Below are 20,138 nucleotides of genomic sequence, written 5' to 3'. Positions count from 1 at the left end.
TGAGCAAATATTAACCTGAGGTGACCTATGGCAGAGTTGGGTCCTGACTTTCCAGATTTGTAACCAACACTTACTAAGTGTAATTCAGCTCTTGGGTACTCAGGATTCTGGCTGCCAGTCTGGGAGACAAGCAGCTTTTAACGCACTGATGACACAGTCTCCCTGACATGAGAGGCATGGCCATGAACCAGGTGGCCAATTAGTTTCAGAAAGAACAGCTCAATATCAACTGTGCTAAATTCAAATGGTCATATTCAGCAGAGGCTATTCAGCATCCAGATGGACATAACTGAATATCTCCCTTCAACAGGGCAATCCATTTCACTCCATGCAGAATCCTCCCCTAGCCAGCTCATCCTGCTAGGCCCAGGAAGACCAGGTCGTGGATAAAATTAAGTGTATTCAGCAGGAATATTAAAGTGAAAGCAAGAACCTGAAATCTTCCAAGTCGACACCATCTCACTGTTACGTTAGGCGATCACAACTCTTCAAATGTCTGTTGAAAATCTGGTCAACCTCATAAACAAATACAAGCAGCTTCTTTGGAACAATCTTGGCTCTGTCTACAAGGCTTCTGCCACCTTGCAGAGCTAGGCTGATCTCCATGGGAGAAGGCGATAGGTGAACTCCCTTAGTGCTCGCGCTGAACGTCACCATTGCCCCCTCTTTGTTTGGTTGTTAAGATGTGTGGCACTCCTCTCCATCAACCCTAGCAAGCATTTGCACATGCAATGCTTACCTCAGTCTCATTACAAAGTACACAGCTAACACATTGGAAGCAGTCCCCCAAGGACCATACCAGCTACTGTTTTCTACATTCAAACATAGCGAATTGAATGCCTACTGGCTGAATTCATCCACAGATGTGTGCGCAGCGTCTCCTCTGCCCCAGCTCTGTCACACACCACATACACAAACACACCACATGCACATCCACACCACACAAACACACATATACACCACACATACAGCACACACACTACATTCTTACACACACACAGACACCCCACACTGTGCTCTTCAAAATGTAGCTTTAAATGGCTTTAGACCTTCTCTTTGCAGGTCACCACAATCCCCACTAAGTCTCATTGCCACACACGTCTTTGGCTTCACTCACTTACCTTACCTGTCTAGACATTGAGAACATTTGAGTTTGTAAAACCCTGACGGAGTCTGTAAATTTTAAACCATATTTTAAGTTTTATCACCCGGAGGGTGTGTGCACTGGAGCAACAGGTAGTTCCTTCTGGGTGACACATTAGGATTATAGCCAGTAGGCAAATTAATAGCAACCTCAGACCATAGAATTTCTTTGATTCAAAAGCTATGGGTGGAGTTGCAGATGGGGATTCTAAGCCCAGCTCCAACTCTTACTTTTCTGTTGCTCTTTTCTAGTGATGTCAATTATAAATTGTCCCTTGATACTCACTGTTTCCACCCCCTGGGACTGTCATGACAGAAGACCACAAACTGGTGGCATAAACAACAGAGATCTATTTCTCAGTTCTGATGGCTGGAAGTCCAAGCAAGAACTAGTTGCCAGGGTTCGATTTCTAATGAAGTTGCTCTTCCCAGCTTGCAGACTACCACCTTATCACTGTGCCTTCTCATGTCTTTTCTCTACATGGAGTGAGAGAACATCTTACAAGGACACCAGTCTTATCAATTAGAATTATACTTATGAACTTATTTGACCGTAATTACCTCCTCAAAAGCCTGATCTCCAAATAGAGTCACATTGGATGTTAGGGCTTCAACATAAGAATTCTGGAGGAACACAAGTCCATAGAAAGTACTAACTAGAAAGTCCCTATGCAATTGTTGCTAACACCCCTCTGCTTTTGTGCCAACATCAGGGATGACAAGTATTTTAATATTAATTGTATCAATTAATTGTATTTAAGTCCATTAACATATGGACATTGATTATATTAAGTATAGGAATTAATTCTATTAATTACTCGGATCTCACATCTCTGGCAGACATTGCTATTGGATAATGATACTCTTTCCTACTGGGTGTAGGTGAGACCTCAGAAACCTTCTCAACACAGTGGTGTGGCAGCTATTACCAACTGAGCTTGGTTCAGGAGATATGATGAACTTGACACGTATACTCCACAGGCCTCCTCCATCTTGGGTAAGTATATAGGAACTAAATCAAACTCCAGCATTGGCTGGTGCATACCTGTATTGTGGACCTGCAGCTTTCCACTGTGCTTTCGTGCAAGGCAAAGCACCTGGCCCACAGGGACTTTAGGCTGACAAAGCCTTGCTGGAAACTCTCTTTCCTTGATTCTGCATCAAACAACTAATCCTCTCACAGCCCTTCCCTTTTTACTACAAAGCTCTAAGAAGCTCTAATCCACCTTGCTTCCTGATTTGGGGAGGAGTTGTAGTCTCAGAAATGGTTTCTTCCTGGCTGCCACATAAACACAATTTGAGAATGCTTTTCCTCCACTTTTCCTGGAATTTTATTCTTGCCGCTTACCTATTCTGTTCTCCAAGGACCTCTGTCCCTGGAGCTAAACTTCCCCATCTCTATCAGTTGATTGGCCCTTCTGTAGAGGAGGCAAAAGAAAGGACTTGCAAGAGGTAAACAGTACCACATTGGCTCTTCATAGAAATGTCTTCAGAGAAATAGCAATTAACATTATTAGCTTAGTTTCAATCAAAGAACCATATAAAGAATGATATTAAAAAATAAAAACTAAAAAATGTTTAAAAATGATATTTGGTCTTTTATAAGGTAAATTTTGAAGGTGCTCTTCATATTATTATTCCTTGAGTTTTTTCTTGCATTAAATGCCAGGGAAGCAGACTGTTCCTCCTGATAAATGGGACAATCTGCTACCCCAGCATTTAAATCAAGGAGGAACTCAAGGGATAATTAATAAACCCATCATGTTTTCCTACTTTCCTTGGCTGCCAATAAACTCACAGTGATGTTTTGTGTTCAATGGCCATTATTATTCTCAGCTGAAGGTTTCTGATTAACTATTTTCTCCTTTCATTGCTAGACTCTCTTACCCTTAATGTGTATGTGTCTTCTATCTAAGCCATCTCTTCCCTTATGAAGTAATTGGGGGTACTTTTAATAAATAATACATAAGAAGTTGAGTCAGGGACAGATCACCAGAGGACTGGGCTTTCAGCCCAATTCAGTCCACCAATCATCTGTTGGCCACCATTACTGGGTGGTCCCCAAGCCCTCACTTAGTGTTCTCCAGGAAGAGATGCTGCATCTTTTGAAATGATGAAAGGCTCTGCAGTTCAAAACTGAGCAAAATCCTGTCAATAGTTGCCATGCTCTACTTTAGCACAAGAACAAATCCCACGCCCCAAAACCTGCATAATTCAAAACAATGAGAGCACCCTTGATTTCAACTTCCCCTTCATTTTCAACCTCTTCCCCAACCCCCCGACCCATATTTCCAATTATGTCTTGGATATCTCTTTTTGAATATTCCAAAGCACAAAAGTGAACCCTATCCTTCAAGTGTATCTTCCTACAATCTGGTTTCTTTCTCTGCGTCCTCTATTTCAATTAACAGAGCCACTGTTCACTGAGCTTCCCAAGCTAGAAGCCTTGATGACTTTACCCCCTCACATTCAGTTGGTCTGCAGATGCTTTGGAATAAGCTTCTGTACCTGAAACCACAGGGTCAGTGTCCTAGTGTAGGGTTTGCTTTTCTCCCTCCACAACCAATGCAACAACTACCTGAGTCTTTCTGCCATCCAGTATTTCCCTCTACTTCCTAACTGCCACCACTGTCATCCTGCTCACTTCTTTTGCTGGCCTCTCAATGCCTGTAACATAAACACTGAATTTATAAAGCAGTGCACGAGGTCCACTGCCGTCTAACCCAGGCTCCTCTCTCCCTTTCTATTAGGGCTCCTGTGGTCCACTCATACCAAATTTCTCATTCTTTTCAAAACAAACCATTCCTGTTCATGACTCTGTGTTTTTGCAATCATTATTCCTTCTGCCAAGAGTACTGTTTACATGGTCTACTTTTCCACCTGCAAAGTAATTTTTTCTTTTTCATGAATTAACTCAGATATCAACAATACTCTGCCCACCTACCCTGCAATTAAATCTTTCTTGACCTTTCTACTTTCCCTCAGCTGCTTTTCCCAAAGAGTTCTCTAGAATTTATCTAGGTGTACTTAAATTGCTTGTTAACAGGTTTATCTCTGCCCATCACTCTGAGCTAATGTATGTCAAGAACCATATTTTTTATAGGCTCCAGTACCAAGCACACTAAATGGCACAAGGTTGGTGCTGATGAAATATTAATTAAGTGGGCAGTGAACTATCAAAGAGGAGTAGGTGGCAAACATGGGGTGATGAAAGATCTCCACTGAGCTGTTCTATAAGTTCAGGGCCCTTTATTCAATAGCTGTGGACTCTTTGTGGTACAGAGTAATAAAGAAATGAGCAAAGGCTGCTCTAGCTTGTTATCTTAGTCACTCTGGGGCTCAAGATGCCTTCTACCTCTTGCTATTCCCTTTCAGAGTTCCTTCTCTGCTTTCACCATGACAACCCTATCTTAGAATGAGCAACAATCTTAGAAGATGCAGGAGGGACAAGCCCAATCATGCAATTTTTGCTCATAATTTGGAGTAAACTTCACTAGTCTTATCCCATGATAATGTCTTCTTGTGGGCCTTTTGTATCTCACAGTAAACCCACTTGTCCACAAGCACAAGTGTTATAGGTCATGTAGCCAATTGCAGTTTTCAACGTGGCTGCAGCATTATCTCCTATCTCCCTTACTGTTCTATAGTGTGACCTTGCCTTATCCCATCACTCTCTTCCCCTGTAATCTGGGAAGTCTTGTGACTGCTTTGCTCAATAGAGATGAAACAGCCTTGAGGACTTACTGAGAAAAAGACCAAGACTGGGCGGGGCGGGAAGCGGGGGTGGGGGTGGGGGGTGGGGGGGTATAACCCTTGTTATACAGCGGCAGAAAGCTTGGCAACATTGTTGGGTTTGAAATTCAACTGTTTTTGTAATGGTATGAAAAATAAAAATAAACCCAACAGTCAGGTACATGTGGCTAAAGAGATTTCCAAACAGTGTGCCACAGTGGCGACTGAGTTATTTTACCCATATAAACAGAACCATTCAGTGCTAAAGTTAAAGGAAATAGGATCCAGGACTTCTTGGGTTTGAAAAGAAAACTATTTATCATCTCCATTCTCTCACAGAAGAAAATTTTCAAAAGCAGAAATGGCCTTAGGGTGAAGATCAAATCCAGGGTGCTAAAATATGAAAACATCTCAGGGTAAATATCAAGCCAAAGCTGTGACAGTAAAACTCCATCTTGGAACCTTAGAGATTAAAGCTGATGTAGCCTAGACTTTTTCAAATAGACAAAAGGACTTCTAAGTATCTTAAGGGCATTCCTTGCAGTTCTTGTCTATTAAACACAAGGTTTCTGAGACTCAAGGATGTTGTCTCATAGCAGCCTCAGACACATCCCAAGGTGGAAAAAAAAGGGGGCTCATCAAAGAAATTTGTGGGTATGGGGTTTAACTGGTGAAATACGTTCATATACAATAAGCCCACAAATTTTTTTTAAAGAATTGTAGCAGCTTAGACTAAAAAGACAGAAAAAGTACAAAATGAACAGAAGCCTTTGAATCCCTAAACTTTCAGGGGCACCAAGCAGGGTGAGAAGTCTACTTAGCTACAAACACAGAAGCTTCTGTATAGAAAAAAAGGATGACACAGAGGGAGGCTGAGAAGGCATAGCCAATAGTCCTGGAGGATGACTCCAGGGAGTAGGACTGAGTCTTAACTAAGGAACTAACAATCTGTGCTTAGCTGGAGTTTTGAATCACTATGAACCAGTGACTACTATGTGCCTTTCACTTTTCCTCTTCTGGAACAGGAATACAACAGCTATCAATCCCACACTTGTCTCACTTGGGTGTGTGAGGATAGGAGATGGATGACTGTCTTTCTAATTCACAGATCTTTAGAGAAAGAACTAAACCACAAGAACTGCACCAGAGAAGCCCCCATTGTCACCTGGACCTATTTTAGTTAACAAGATTTTAGATTTTGAACTGATGCCATAATGAGATGAATCTTTGAAGGTCTTGGGGGAAGGAATGACGAATGCATGTGAAGGTGGATACAATTTTCTGTGGCCAGAGGCAGACTAGGGCAGATGTTTTCCAAAGGTGAGTGTAACAATATCTCACATTTCGCATGCACTTTTGTAATATAACCTTGATAATATGCTATCAAGGGATGGAACCTAATTCCCTTCCCTTGGATCTCGGTGGGTTTATGACTCTTTTAGCCAATAGGGTGAAACAGAAATAATAATCTGTGTCTTCCAAGGTTGGGTCATAAAAGATGATACAGTTTTGACCTTGTACACTGGGACACAATGTAAGAAGTCTACCTACCCTGAGGTCACTGTGAGAAAGCCCAGGCTATAGGGAGAAACCATGTATAGATGCTCTGGCTGACAGGCCCATATGAGTTCTCAGATGATAGCCAATATCAACTGCTAAATATGTCAGTGAAGGTATCTGACAGATATCTGATAGATGATGATTCTACCCCTCAGCCATCAAGTCACAGCTAGCCACTGAGTCTTCCAAGCCCAGGGGCAGGACATAATGAGAGACAGATAAGCCAACGTCCTTGTGCTCTGTATGAAGTCCTGCCTCACATAATTCAAGAATATAAAAAAGAAATTTTAAAGCCATTTCACTTAAGATTTTTTGTAATGTTTCTTTATTTTTGAGAGAGAGAGAGATGAAGACACAGAATCTGAAGCAGGCTCCAGGCTCTGAGCTGTCAGCACAGAGACAGATATAGGGCTTGAACCCAGGAACCATGAGACCACGACCTGACCTGAAGTCAGACACTCAAGTGACTAAGCCATCCAGGTGCCACAAAGCCATTCCATTTTAAAGTAATATATTACAAAGCAACAGAAACTAGACTATATAAGCATGGGCTCTCTCAAAATTTTATCACTTATACTATTGCTAAAGTCCATCCCTTGCCCAGCATGCACAGAACAAATTGAAAAGTTATAAATCCTAAAAGAACATAGAAGGCACAGCTCTGTAAAAGAGTGAGAATGTAGGGGCACCTGGGTGGCTTGGTTGGTTAAGAATCTGACCCTTGATTTCAGATCAGTTCATGATCTCACCGTTGTGAGATTGAGCCCTGTGTGAGGCTCCAAGTTGAGTGTGAAGCTTGCTTAAGATTCTCTCTCTCTTTCCCTCTGCCACTCCCCTGTTTGTGCTCTCTTCCTTTCTCAAAAAAAAAAAAAAAAACAAAACACACACACAAAAAAAACAAGAGAATGTGGATTATTATCTCTATATATACCTATTTATTACATAAAGAAAAGATTAGAAAAATTATCCAGAGAACTAAGAAGAGTGAAATATTGGGGTGTCTGGGTGGCTCAGTCAGTTAAGCATCTGACTCTTCATTTTGGCTCAAGTCATGACTCCACAGTGAGTTCTAGTCCCTCATCAGGTTCTGCACTGCCAGCAGAGATACTTGGCAGCGAGCATGGACCCCACTTTGAATTCTCTCCCTCTGTCCTCCCCCTTACTTACACACACTCTTGCTCTCTCTCTTGCAAAAATAAATAAATAGACAAAAAAAGAGTGAAATATTAACTAGACAGAGCTGACTCCCCAGTCCTGACACCTCAGGTGGTACAATTTTTCCTTTAGGTCTTCAACAGTTTTCCTGACATTAAAAATCTGTCAAAAAATATTTCTGCTTCTAGCAAAAATGGAGTAAGAAATACCAGAGTTAGCAAAATTAAATGTAGACTATATATATCTCTGCTGTTGCCTAATAAGTCTTAAAAGACTAAAAAGGATGAAAGTATTTCCAAGTAACTGAACTTTGTCCCAGAAAATCAAAAATATTTATAAGAATGCATAAATAGATATCCAACCAGCACTTAGCAAGGTACAATTCAAAAACTTATAGACATAAGTAAGAAAACATGACCCAAAATGAGGAGAAAAATCAATCAATTGAAACCAATCCAGAATAGACACAGATGTTAGACTAGCACAAAAAGGCATTAAAACAGTTCTTATAACTTACTTCCATATGTTCAAAAAGTTAAGTAGAAACATGGGAGATATTAAAAAGATCCAAATAAAACTTCTACAGATGAAAACTATGATATCTGAAATATAAACTATACTGGATTAACAGTGTACTAGAAATTGCAGAAGAAAAGATTAGTAAACATAAAGATATAGAAAAATCACTAACCAAAATGAAACACATGGAGGAAAAATGATTTTATGAACTGAGCTATGAGATAATTTCAAACAGTTTATTGTGCATTTAACTGGAGTCCCTGAAGGAGAGTGATGAAAGAAAAAAATATTTAGAAAGATTTTAGACACTTTGTTTTCCAAATTTGATGAAAACTATAGACCCACAAATATAATAAGTTCAATAAACCCCAAGCACAACAAACATGAAGCGATGTACATCAAGGCACATTGTAATCAAAGTGCTCAAAGTCAAGGCTAAAGAGAAGCAACCTAGAGGTGGGGTTTAGGGAGACACCCTACATACAAAGAAATGAAGGTAAAATGATAGATTTCTCATCATAATCAACACAAGGGAGAAGACAGTAGAGCAAAATAGTGAAAGAAAAAAAACCCTGTCACCTAGAATTCTATACCCAGTGAAACTATCTTTTAAAACCAAAAATAAAATTAAGGACTTTTTCAGAAATATTAAGCCAGAAGAACTTATCATTAGCAGACTCAGACTATAAGAAATGTTAAGTCCTCAGGCAGAAGGAAAATGGTACCAGATGGAAATCCTGATCTATACAAAAGAATGAGAAACACTGGAAATAGTAATGAGATAGTTAAAATATAAAATTTCTTTGCAATTATTTAAATCTCTTTCAAAGATAACTGTTTAAACCAAAATTATAACAATGTTATAGATTTATAACATAGGTATAAGTAAAATTTATGACAATAGCCCAAAGAATGGGAGGAGAGAAATATAAGTAGACTACTTTAAACTTCTCTTAAGTGATGTATTATATCACTCGAAGGTAGACTACATTAGCTAAAGGTACATATTATAAACCCTAAGGCAAGCACTCAAGTAACAAAAGAATGAGTGACAACTAACAAGCTAAAAATGAGACATGATGGAATTATAAAAAACATTCAGTTCAAAACAAGTTATAAAAATTGAAGGCAACAACAACAAAAACAGATGGTACAAGGAGAAGAAAATAGCAAGATGATAGATTTTTTAACATAACAATATATTTTTTAAAACTTATATATGTATTTATTTTGAGAGAGAGTGACCACAAGCTGGATAGGGGCAGAGAAAAGGAGAGAATCCCAAGAAGGCTCTAAACTGTCAGCAAAGAGCCCAATGTGGGGCTCAAACTCATGAACTGTGAGATCATGACCTGAGCCAAAATCAAGAATCAGCACTTAACCAACTGAGCCACTCAGGCACCCCATCATCTGACTCTTGATCTCAGCTCAGGTTGTGATCTCACAGTTTTGACTTCAGCCTTGCATTGGGCTTCATGCTGGGCATGACACCTACTTATTTTTTTTTTTAAAGGATTGCTTAAAAGAAGGAAAAGGAGGAGGAGGAGGCAGCAGCAGGAACAGCAAAGATCACATAGGCTCAGCCCACAAAACCTAAAATATTTACTACCTGGCCAAAAAGTTTGCCAACCCCTTGTCTAAAAACCCAAATGAAAAGGCAGAGATTGTCCAATTAGATATAAAAATAAGGCTCAACCATATGCTACCTACAAGAAACCCACTTTAAGTGTAAAATGCAAAAAGGTTAAAAGTAAATGGATGAAAAAATATACCACTAATCAACACTAATTATGCTATCAATGCTTGTACTCATCAAAAGACAGTTGTTGTGGTTCTATTAGTATTAGAAAAAGTAAACATCAGAGCAAAAAACACTACCAAGGATAAAGAAGGTCATTTTGTAATGGTAATGGGGTCAATCCATCAGGAGGCTATAATGGTCCTGATAATGCTGATGTACTTAATAGACTTTCAAAATACATGAGGTAAAAACTGATAGAACCATGAGGACCAATAAACCAATCCCTAATTGTCATCAGAGATTTCAATACCCATCTCTCAATAGTGAACAAAATAAGAATACAGAAGACCTGAATAATACAATTAACCAATCTGAACTTACTGACATTTATAGAACATTGCATTCAAAAAGAATAGGATACACCTTCTTCAAATGAATACAGAACATTTACCAAACTATACTATTATTTTGGTTATTGAAAAGGTCTCAATAAATTTTAAAGGATTGAAGCCACATATATTACATTTTTGTCCATAATATAATTAAATGCGAAACCATTAACAGATTTCTGGGAAAAGCTCCAAATGTTTGAAACCAAATAATATACTGAGTCAAAAAAGAAAAATTAAAATTATTTTGAACTGAATGGAAAAAAACATATTAAACATACTAAGAGTTGCAGGACACAGTTAAAACAGTACTAGGGTGAAATTTCGAGTACTACATGTCAATATCATGAAAAAAGAAAGGGTTCAAGCAAATGGCTTCAGCTTCTATCTTAACTAGAAAAAGAAGAGCAAATTACACTTATAATAAATAGGATAAAGGAAATAAATAATACCAGAATGAAAATCAATGAATGAGAAAACACAAAAACAATAGGAAAAAAACAGTAAGATCTCCAGCCAAATTGATGAGGAGAAAAAAGACAAGAACCAAATTAGCAATATCAGGAATGAGAGAAATACCATCAATACAAATTCTACAGATATTAAAGGATAACAGGGGACCATTTCAAACTCCTCTACGCCGATAAGTTCAACAACTTACATGAAAAGGACAACTTTGAAAGACACAGGGGCCGCCTGGGTGGCTCAGTTAGTTAAGCGTCCCACTCTTCTGGGCTCAGGTCCTGATCTCATGGTTTGTGAGTTTGAGTCTGGCCTCGGGCTATGCAATGATGGCATTGAGCCTGCTTGAAATTCTCTCTCTGCACCCCCTCCCCATTTGCACACTCTCTCTCAAAATAAATAAACTTAAAAAAAAGAAAGACACAAAATACCAAAGTTCATTCAAACAGCAACAGCCTATTATATAGCTCTATAGCTATTAGAGAAATTAAATTTGAAATCAAAAACATTTCAATAATGAAAACTATAGACCTAGATGGCTTCACTCATGAATTATACCAAATGTTTCTGGAAAATGGAGAGGAGGAAACACTTTCCAAGTCATTCTATTAGGTCACCAGTACCCTGATTACAAAATCAGATAAAGACTTTAGGAGAAAAGAAAATCATAGACCAACGTTCTTCATGAACATAAATATAAAAAGTTTAAACAAATTAGCAAACCAAATCCAAAAAGATACAAAAAAGTTACTACAGCATGACCCAGTCAGATTTGTCCCAGAAATGCAAGGTTTGTTTAATATTTGAAATAAATTCACTATATTAAGAAAAAAAGAAAAAACCTTATATGATCATTTCATTGGGTGAACCAATAGACAAAACCCCTTCATGATAAAAATTTGTAGCAAAATGGAAAAGAAAATTCTTCAATCCATAATGATACTATCGAAAAAAAAAAAAACCACAGCTAACACCATACTTAATGGTAAAAGACTGAATGCTTACCCTCTTGAGATCAGGAACAAAGCAAGGATATTCACTCTTACTGTTTCTATTCAACATTGGCCTAGAGGTTCTAGCTATTTCAATAAGAACAAGAAATAAAAAGCACCCAAACTGGAAAGGAGATAATCCTATCTTTTTTCTGCAGATGACATGATTGTCTAGGTAGAAAACACAACGGAATATGCCCCCAAAGAGCTACTAGAATTGAAATTTTTGTATCATGTGCAATAGAATAAAAAATATAAAATACTTAGAAATAAATCTAACAACAGATATGCAACACTTGAACAATGAAAATTATAATACATTATCAAGAGAAATTAAAGACCTAATTATATGGATAGATAATACTATGATCATGGGTCAAACAACTCAATATTGTTATGATGTTAATTCTATCCAAATTGATCTATAGATTCATGCAATCCTGAAGAAATTCCAGCAAGCTGGTTTTAAAATTCTTAAAAAAAAAAAAAAAGTTTATTTATTTATTTTTGGGAGAGAGAGAGAGAGAGCGCGCGTGCGAGAGAGAGCAAACAGGGGAGAGGCAGAAACAGAGGGTGATAAAGAGAATCCCAATCAGGCTCTGTCTGCACTCTTAGCACAGAGCTTGATGTGGGGCTCAAACTCAAGAACCATGAGATCATGACCTGAGCCGAAATCAAGAGTGAGACTGAGACACCCAGGTGTCCCTGATTCCAAAATTCTTATGGAAATGCAAAGGACTTAAAATAGCCAGAACAACTTTGAAAAAGAGCAACAAAGTGTGACAATTAACACTACCTGATTTCAAGACAGTTTGGTATTGGTGCCAAGATTAACAAATAGATCAGTGAAACTCAAGAGACAAGTCAGAAACAGACACTTGCATGTATTAACACCTGATTTTTGACAAAGGTACAAAGACAATTCAGTGGAGAAAAGGTAGTCTTTTTAACAAAAGATACTAGAGTAATTGCATATCTATGTATATTCTCCCCCACCAAAGAAAGAACTTCAATCCATACTTTCCACTATTTAAAAACAAATTAACTAGGGGCACCTAGGTGGCTCAGTCCATTGAGCATCTGATTCTTGATTTTGGCTGAGGTCATGGGATTGAGCCCCACACTGTATTCTGAGCTGGGTGTGGAGCCAGCTTGGGATTCTCTCTCCCTCTCTCTCTCTCTTAAAAGAAAATAGAAATAAAATTTTTTAACATATTAACTCAAAATTCAGCACAGTTATCAACAGAAAACCTGAAACTACAGTATTTCTAGAAGACAATATAAGTGACAATATTTGTGATCTTGAGTTAAAGATTTAATTATGATGCTGAAAACATGATCGAAAAAGGAAAAAATCAATTGGATTTCATCAAAATTCAAAACTTCCGCTTTTCAAAAGACACTGTTAAGAGAATGAAAAGACAAACCACAGAATGGAAGAAGATATTTGCAAAACATATACCTGACAAAAGACTTATATCCAGAATATAGAAAGCTCTCTCAAAACCAAGAAAAGAAATGAATGAATGTCAAAAGAGTTAAATGGACATTTGAGCAAATCATACACAGAGATATCAAACATGCACATAAAATGATGCTTGACATCATTGTACTCTATAAAACTGCAAATTAAAACCAGGACAAAATGCACCTCCAACTATTAGAATGACTAATATTAAGAAGACTGAGGGGCGCCTGGGTGGTGCAGTCGGTTAAGCGTCCGACTTCAGCCAGGTCACGATCTCGCGGTCCGTGAATTCCAGCCCCGCGTCGGGCTCTGGGCTGATGGCTCAGAGCCTGGAGCCTGTTTCCGATTCTGTGTCTCCCTCTCTCTCTGCCCCTCCCCCGTTCATGCTCTGTCTCTCTCTGTCCCAAAAATAAATAAACGTTGAAAAAAAAAAAAATTTAAAAAAAAAAAAAAAGAAAAAAAAAAAAGAAGACTGATCATGCCAACTGTTGGTAAAGATGCATGGAAACTGACACTCTCAATCATTGTTTGTAGGAGTGTAAAGTGGTGCAGTTACTTTGTAAAATAGTTCGGCAATTTCTGTAAAAAATAAATATATACTTATCATTTGACTCAGCCATTCCATTCCGAGGTATTCACCCAATTTAAGTGAAAGCATATGTCCACACTAATACTTGTACATGAATATTCACAACAGGTTTATTTGTAATAGCCTGGAACTGAAAAAACACCAAATATCCATTAATGTGTGACTAAGAAAACAAGCTGTGGTATATTCATGCTTTGGAACATTACTCTGCAATGAAAAGGAATGAACTCTTAACTCTTGAGACAACATAACTGTATGTCTCAAATAACTCAAAATAATTATGCTGAGTGAAGGAAGCCAGACAATACAACAGAGTACAAAGGGGCACAGAAGTAACTTCTGGGGGTGCTAGATTCATTACCTTGATTTGTGGCTTTGGTTTCACAGATATATGCATGTCAAAAGTTTTCAAACTATACACTCTCAATGTGTACAATTTTTTATTTATGTGTGTATACACATATATACCAATTATACCCCAACAAAATGGCTTCAAACATTTAAACGCCAAATAAAAACGATCAGAAAGTTTCTGCACCATTCTGTGGCCCTTAATCTTGAAAAGGCAGCCTGCACAAAGACAGATTTCTTTCTATTAGATGAAGGCAGAAAACCTTGGTCTGTGAGACACTGCTGGGAGCAGAGATGATGCCCAGTGTGTCAGGCATGTGGGGATTATTAATGCTTTTTTTTCTCTCTTCTGCTCCTGTCACTTGGCTTAAATGGGGGCTATAGAGTCTCCTAGGAACAACAACTGGACCCCCATCTGTGAAAGGCAAGAGATCATCAGGTATCCAATGCACTGGGGGTTTCCCAAGAGAAGTGAAAAAGAAGATGGGACCCAGGAGAGAGGGGGCTCTCACTGCGAGCCAGATGTAGCTTTAGGACTAAAGGATGGAGGGGAGTTGGTGACTCCAGATGCATCTTGCAGCTGTTATGGGAACTCAGCCCATGCCAGCCACCATGGTGCTGTGTGTGCCCTCCAGGAGAAAGGGGACAGTGTATGTGAACTGAAAGGGCTGATTCACAGAATTCGGTAGCACTCTGGGATCCGAGCCACCAGCTGAGACATGCTGTCTGTCTGAATCATAGCACCCTTGCCACTGAGTATAACAGTCCACCTCCTGGTAGAATGGGGAGCTGCCATGGCCTTGCCAACATCAAGGGCATCCTCTGCCTTTTGTGGAGCTCCTGCAGAGCTACCCCGAGGTGGAGCAAAGAGAATTCAACCCAACTCAACGAGATGGATAGCACTGGCCTGGGCTACACAGAAGTGAAAGGACTCAAGGCAGAGGAGAGATCTGGGTCAAGCAACTCTAACAAGGGAGTCCAGGCAACAATCCTGAATGCTTCCCACCACCAAAGCCCTCACTGGAGTAAAATGTAGAGAGAAATAATAATCCCCACTTTCTTCCAAAGAAAGCATTATTGCCCAGGTGACCCAGAGGTAGACTGCTCTGAGGAGGCAGTGATAGACTTACAGTTCTGCAGCAGGAAGGCCCCAGGGACCTGGAACAAGCAGTCATGGTATAGATGACCAGCACAAGGCAATGCTCTCACCAACGGCTCAGGAGGCCTGGGCAGGCTAACTTAGGCCAGTGAGGACCGGGGCTAATGCCTGACGCATTTAAGGCAACCTCTGGAGAATTCCCGGAGACACCTAGGAGCAAGAACTACAAATCAATCCATACATCTTAGATACAATTATACGGTGACCATCAAAATTGAAGTTTTAGTATTAGTATGATGCATTTCTAACCACAGGATAGAAAATAACTGAAATTAACCTGAATTAGTACCCCAATTAACAGGAGTATATTTTCCTCCTATAAGAGAAAAGGAAGTACAACAACAAAACCCTCCCAATGTGGTGGTCCATATTCAGAGATACATGCCTGGAGATCAGAATAGATTCAGACTGATCTCCTCCAGTGATAATTCTGCAAAATGATATAATATACCCACATAACATCCACACAATCATCCATGGTTTAAACAAAAGTATAAACTAAAACTTCTCAAGTATTTTCATTATGAGGTTTTTTTTTTTAATATTTGTCTATTGGGTCCTCTACACTTAAGTGACCCTGCAGGTCCCAGTGAGTAAAAGATCTACCGTGTGTGGGTATTAGTGATGGAGGGAGTTCCTGCTCACTCTTTTGTTAACAGGATAACAGAATAAAACTTTACCAGAATTAGACAGCAGGAGAAACACATGATGGAAAGAGGCAGAAAGCCCTGAAGTTGTTGTCGACGTGACATTTTAAACTCTGTGCTTTTCGGGAGCACCTGCCCAGTGGAGACAGAACCATCTCCAAACATCCTGACAGTTCAAAGTAACATAAACAACAAAAACTGGCACTGCAATACATCATTCTCGTGCTTCCTCTTTTATCCCTAAGACTAAATATTGTTGAATATCCATCTGATGTGCTAACGAATGAACGCAGTCCATTCTTTCCATAAACAAACGGTTTTGTTAAGAATTCAAATCAGACATGGAAGAAACCTCCCATTTGCTGGTTGCTAACATAGCTTCACCACGACATATATTCTTACACAATCCAATTCAGCAAAGTCTCCTTCTCTTAGCTGGAGATGCCAGGTTTGGATGGCGTATGTTTAATCTAGCCAAGAGAACATATTTCTTCCCTGAAACACGGCCTTGACAGCAAGGCAAAGTGTGATTAAGTTGTGTCACAAATAGGTGCGGCTCAATCCATCTGGCAAAAGGGAGTCTATGCTGCCTAATTAGAAAATTTAATGATCTGATCTGATCAAACATCCATTTACAGTTTTGATAAGTAAAATCGCCCAATTAGATTACTGCAAATGGGTGTGAGCTAGTGTCCTAACACAACTCCCAGAGCCAAGAGTATGGACCTTGGGATGATGAGATTTGTACACATTTAGGTCAGCAGCACATATTATAGCAAAGGAATGATGCACGACTTTCTGAAGCTTCTTGGCCAGTAACTTGTGAAATGCTGATCTGATTTGCTTGGAAATTTTTAAAATAATTGGCTCCTGCTGGCTGAGGCCCCATGCCAACACCGCATGGTAATTCATTCGTGACATTCCTAGAAGAGAGAATCTGCCGGAAGAGCTGCAGTAATATGTTTAGGGAATAATCATGCCACCTCCGAATAGGATGCATAAAAGGAAGCAAACAGCAGGAGGCCAGCAGAGAGGCCTCTGGGTTTCCAGGGAAAAGATTCTCAATTTAAATGGAAATTGTATGACTGTTCCTTCTTTCTCCCTTCTCGAACTCCAAGTAAGACACTAGCTGGGACCATTTCATGATCAAGTATACAATCCCAGAAATAATTATTTAGGTCTCCTGGATTTGCTATTTATTGCCCAAAGCTCTGGAGACTATGATAGTGACTTAGCAAAGAATCCATTTGAGGCATCATGTTCTGAGCTTTTATAGATGTCGCTTGATTCTTTGGGAAGCTTTGCAAGAAAATGCAGGCACCCTTTAAGAAACAAAGAAAACCACCGAGGTAATCAAACTCCTCTGGAAATAGTAAGGATTTATTGTAGCTCAGAGCTGGAGTAAGGGAATTCACAGAGAAACATGTACCCAGATCATGAGTGAAACAAATAACAGAACTAGAATAACTCTCTTGAAAAATGAAAAGAAGGGTGGAAGGGAGGGACAAAGCAAGCTTCAAGAAAAGAGTCAAGGGAAGAAATGTGAAGAAAGGCAGTATCAGAAACTCTGAGTGACAGGAAAGTTCAAGGGAGAACAAGGTTGTTCCAGTACCACACTGAATGTCTGAATAAGGCATTTCATGCCAGTTTTTTAAAAAAAATATAATTTATTGTCAAATTGGTTTCCATACAACACCCAGTCCTCATCCCAACAAGTGCCCTCCTCCATGCTCATCATGCCAGTTATTCTTAACAACACACTGCCAGATGCCCATTTTCAAATTCCATCTCTTGGGGTTTCCCATCTATAAGAATGAAGAAAGAACAGTAACCAGTGGTCTAGGGGTAAGAAAAACAAGATGGAATCTGAACATTGGAAATGGCAAGAAAAACAGCCCATTCTAATAATGTCCCAAAGTAAATGACTTAACTGGTGGACCTTCAGCTCCAAGCACACTGGAAGACCAGTACAAGGAGAATGGAAGAAATGGTGACTGGAACTCTAGCAAAAGCTGGCCAGAGTTGAGGGTTGAGTAGACCAACTAGGACTAGTCATGACCACCCAAATGTGAGAGACTACAATAAACTCCATCATCGGTTTCTAAGGAGTCCTATCTGGTGGAACAGACAAAAACATCTCCAGTGGCTTGTAGGCAGGGACAATTCTTGGGAGAGGTAGTTAAGGTGACACAGATTCTGAGTTAGGGTAGATGCTGGACTCTTACAAGTAGAACACAGCAACCAAGGGAAGAGGAGTCCCAAAATATTAGGTGATTTAAGATTAAGGTCCAGGATTACTGACTTGGAATCAGAGCCAGGCTCCAAGACAAGGGTCCTGGGAGGAAACTGGCCCCCTACATTGTGATGTGTAAAGGAGGTAGAGCTGGTTGCTTATCTAGTGCCTAAAGCTCTGATAATTCCTTTTTGAAGACAGGTGGTCTGACCTGGGGAGTGGAATGCCTCCCCTCACCCTCAGGGAAAGGAGTTTTCAATACATCCTGGAACCTGGTTCTTAAGGCTCAAGGACTGGATAAGGCTGAGCACACAGCAGGCATGTTATTATTGCTGGCAGATGGCTAGGCTGATTCAGGCAAGGAAGCTAATAAGAATCTACACACCAGGAGTCTCCAAATTCCCCCAATTTGGAGACAGCTTCTTAGAGAGATAAAGTTGAGATATATATACACAGGACCTGGGGTCTAACAGAGACTTTCTTATTTATTTATGAATGCAACTGCATGAGAAGTATTACAAAGGTATAAAAATCAGATCATATTCAATTATGTATTTAATGGGTAAAAATGTAATGACAGGAAATTCATCCTGTCCCAGAAAATCCACAATATAAAGAGGCAAAACCACAGATCATCAGGAAAATGATACCCTAAAATGTCATTAATTAAGAAAATAATAAATATTCAGTGGCCATTACTATGTGTTAAATAGTGTGCTAGGTTATGTGGGAAATTTAAGAATAAATAAGATGTGATTCCTGAACTCAAGGGACTTTTAAACTAATAGTGAGGAGACAGGGGTCAGGGAGGAGCTAAAACATATTAAGCACTGCAGGTTCTGCCTGTGCCCCTCGGACCCCTTGTGCTCAGGCTGGAACCACAGAAGGCCACTCTGCCCACGTGTGCAGCAGGCTAGCAGAGCTGAGGAATAACCCCCTGGGAGCAGCCCTGAGCCAATGACTCCTAGGAGTTAACGTATAAATATCCCAACTCCTTTGCCCCTCAGGTGGGAGAACTCTGAGGCATGTGTTTTGTACTGCGTCCAAGAGTTTCCTCATGGGCTTAAGCTCCAGGCAACCACTGTGATCCTGACTTATTAAGAGCCTTTACTGTCTGTCTGCCTTCCTCCACTCCATTACTGGTACCCTTGCATTTCCCCAATAAATGAATTGTACTTGAATCCTTGTTTTAAAGTCAGCTTCTCAGGGACTCCAAACCAAGACAAGCACCTACTGTGTACTATACTAGATAATTTACATTCATTAACTCATTTCGTTCCTTTAGTAAATAGCTAAAGAAAAATATCTCATTATAACACTTTACTGCTTGAGATTCTGCGTTAGTCCTCTATCACACTGAGGACTTAGAAAAAATAAAGGTGTATCATCGTGTAGTGGACACAAATGAGGCAGCCTCCTGACCCCTAATCATTCCCCTAGTGGCTATCTTAGCTATCAGCCCCTCCTTTGGGTACCCGCATCTCACCCATCTCCAAAAAGAGGCTTTAAAGGGAGCCACCAATCACAGAATCCTGCTTCCCCTGCACATGGTGTGGGTATGTGACTCAAGAAGGACAGATCAGTCTTTGGTGGGTAGTTTTACATATACCAAGAAAAGCCAGCTCCTTTCTCTGCCATGGTGAACTGATAAATGGTGGATGCCTGGGAGCACTAAGGCCACATGTCTAGGCTCACTGAGACAAAGTTCATCTTTGGTGAGGAGGGCCGAACCAACACGAAGAAAAGCAGACAGAGGTAGCAGATGGAGAGAAAGGAAGTTGTAGGGGCCGTTTGCCTCTGAAGCCAGACTGACCCCTGCCCTTCTTTGGTTTTCACTGTAAGACAATGATACTTTCTTAATCAAAGTCAGATAAAGTTGGATTCCTGCCACTTGGAATAGAAAGATACCTGCCTAATGCACACAACATCACATAGACTATGGAATGACTTGCTCAGCATTTATCCTGACATGGTATAGAAGGCAGAGGTTGGAAATAA

General features: G+C 39.7%; 1 long non-coding RNA gene across 1 annotated transcript in view; it reads right to left on the bottom strand.

Moving 5' to 3' along the window:
- LOC124504666 (uncharacterized) overlaps positions 1-15,261 on the bottom strand; it is a 233,311-nt gene extending 218,050 nt beyond the window's left edge. The window contains exon 1 of the long non-coding RNA XR_006960498.1: positions 15,232-15,261. This is a non-coding gene — a long non-coding RNA (uncharacterized LOC124504666). The remainder of the gene's footprint in view (positions 1-15,231) is intronic.
- Between the last annotated feature and the right edge of the window lie 4,877 nt (positions 15,262-20,138).

Source organism: Lynx rufus, unplaced genomic scaffold (assembly GCF_022079265.1).
Source record: "Lynx rufus isolate CCGP_SWC_20201006 ecotype Redwood Valley unplaced genomic scaffold, mLynRuf1.p SCAF_9, whole genome shotgun sequence".
In the NCBI taxonomy this organism is placed as follows: domain Eukaryota; kingdom Metazoa; phylum Chordata; class Mammalia; order Carnivora; family Felidae; genus Lynx; species Lynx rufus.
The sequence above is the reverse complement of the archived record's forward strand: the minus strand, read 5'-3'. Positions and strand labels throughout refer to the sequence as shown.